Source organism: Equus quagga, chromosome 20 (genome assembly GCF_021613505.1).
Source record: "Equus quagga isolate Etosha38 chromosome 20, UCLA_HA_Equagga_1.0, whole genome shotgun sequence".
Lineage (NCBI taxonomy): Eukaryota > Metazoa > Chordata > Mammalia > Perissodactyla > Equidae > Equus > Equus quagga.
Window position 1 is genome coordinate 42,691,630 of NC_060286.1, and position 2,380 is coordinate 42,694,009.

A 2,380-nucleotide genomic window follows, 5' to 3' on the forward strand; every position below is an offset into this window, starting at 1 on the left:
AAAGACCAGAGCAAGATCCTAGAAGATCCTGAGCACGGGTCTGCTTCCAAGCTCACCCTCCTGGCGCCGGCGCCTCGGGTCCTGGCCACGTGGCCTCGGCACCAGCTGCTCGGGGCACCGCAGCTGCCGGAGAGGAAGATAAGGAGAGCGAGCCCCAAACAGAAGTCCGTCTCTTTATAACCTAGTCTCAGAAGTGACAGTCCCATCACTTCTGCTCCTTTCTATTCACTAGGAGCAGTCGTTGCGTCCCACCCCCACCTCCACACTCGAGGGGCGGGGATTACGCCGGCCAGAACACCGCCTCCTGGGAGCCTTCCTGGAGGCAGCCCACCTCGATCTCTCACGACTCCCGACCGAGCGGATCCTCTTAGAATCAAACACACTTCTAACCGAACACCCTCTCTGTGCCAGGCGCTGTCCCAAGAACTTTGCATTGACCCTCGCTCGCACTCTATGAGGTCGGCGTTATTATCCCCATTCTGCCTGTTCGCAAATCCCACAGCCACTCAGGGGTGGAGCCGACTGGGATTCGACTCCTCACGAGTTTGAACCCAAGGAGGAAGTTGGTTTGGGCATGGGCTCTGCGGAGCCTGCAAGACAGGGGCCTATCCACCCCCCACCCCGCTCCCCACCCCCGGGGGAGCCGGTATTTGGGTCTGAAGTTCAGGAAGAGGCGGGGTCGGAACTGGCAGTGTGGGCGCCCTTAGCCGGGGGTGGGGGGTGATGAATCCCAGGGAGGGGCGCTCACCCCCAGGAAGAGTGGGTGCAGACAGGACAGAAGAGGGCTCTGTATCCAAGGGCGGCCAAGGAAGGCTGAGGAAGCGGCCGCTGTGGCCTTTGCCTCATAGGAACAGTGGGGAAGGGAGGGCGGGGCAGAAGGCCGCGGGAGGCCACCAAGGGAGGTTGCAGTGGGGTGGGGGTGGGGCACCTCTAAGGAGCAGCCTGGCTGTGGAAAGTCACAGGGGACAGGACAGTTGTTGAGGGGGTGTGGGGACAAGGGCTGAGGAGGGGGTTAAGGTTTCTGTTTGGGGTGGAGGTGGGGGGTGGGGCCCGGGTCCTGACTGTGGCCACACCCTCTCTGCTCTCAGCAGGGCCGTACTGGCCCAGACCCCGCCCAGGCTGACGCCCCGGATGTGGCCTCCCAGGTCGCCAACCCCGAAGCCGCGAGCCAGGAGCGTGTCACGGGTGCCCCACCCCGGGGCTGTGCCCCCTCACCAGCCGGTCCAACCCGTTTGCCCAACCCCTTCTGGCTGTCCTCTGCCCTCAGCCTCTGCTGCCCCTGCTGCCCTGGGAGCTCCTGCCTTTCACCGAACAACCCGCCCCCTCAGACCAGGCTGCGAAGCTGTCAGGTGCCCCCCCTCCTCCTCCGGGGAGCCCACCACACCTCCCAACCACTCCTAGATCTTTTGAGGGTGCAGATGAAGGATCTGTGCAGTGGGTTGCAAGACTCCAAACCCCCTGCCCCAATAAATGCAGATATTTGGTTTCTCCCCAGAACCAGCTTCCCAGCACTCGCCAGGTGCCACAGACCCTGCAAGGCCTGTCCTGCCCAGTGGCTCTCCCAGCCCTCCGGGCCAGCCTTAAAATCTCTCCAAGCAAACACTGGACAACCTCTCGCTGCTCGCTTTGATTCCATCTGACCGCCCAGCTCCCCAGATGCCAGCTAAGCCTCCACTGACCCTCAGGCAGATGGAATCCAGTGTGCTGAGGCCCGGCCATCTGGCCCGCCCTTGCTCGCTGCTGGCCTCCACTTCCCTTCGTAGCCCCCTGCCTCCCGGCCCACCTCCACGCCTTTGCCCAAGCTGTTCCCTTGCCTAACATGCAACCCTCCCTTCTCCAAATGTCTAGATCTTTCCCAGCCTTCAAGGCTCAACTCAAAGCCTGCTTACTGAGTTTGAAAAAGCGACCTAATCTCTCTGGGCCTCAGTTTCCCCGACTGTAACGGGAGGAGGGAAGAAGGCTCGGCCCGTAAGGCGCCGGCCACACCGGGGGCCCGGAGCCTGGCCGCCCTGCCTGGGGCCCATCCGCCAGGCCCGCTCCTCCTCATCCCGGCCAGGCGCTGGCTAAGCCTTGCCAGGTGCTGACGGCGCCTCCCTCGGAACCAGCCGAGGGCCCCTGAAACGCGCGGCCCGCGAGGCCCCGCGGGAGAACATCTGTGCGGCGCTGCTGGGAACAGGGGGAGGGATGAAATCCGAGAGGGCCGGGTCCCCCCCCCCCCCCCCCCCGCCACCCCCGCAGCGGGCAGGCGGAGAAGAGGCGCGCACAGCCTGTCCCGGGGCTGGGCAAGGGTGACTGTCGCTGACCGCTCAGCCCGGGGGTCCACCGCCCCGCGACGTCTGGTCCCGGGGAGGAGCCGGCCCCACCCCCCGCCCGAGCCTCG

General features: G+C 65.0%; 1 protein-coding gene across 1 annotated transcript in view; it reads right to left on the reverse strand.

Moving 5' to 3' along the window:
• The window catches only part of LOC124230721 (uncharacterized), a 17,237-nt gene extending 16,463 nt beyond the window's left edge, over nucleotides 1–774 (reverse strand). Inside the window, exon 1 of the mRNA XM_046647019.1 lies at nucleotides 749–774. The gene's annotated coding sequence lies outside the window, so the exon portion shown is untranslated. The remainder of the gene's footprint in view (nucleotides 1–748) is intronic.
• Between the last annotated feature and the right edge of the window lie 1,606 nt (nucleotides 775–2,380).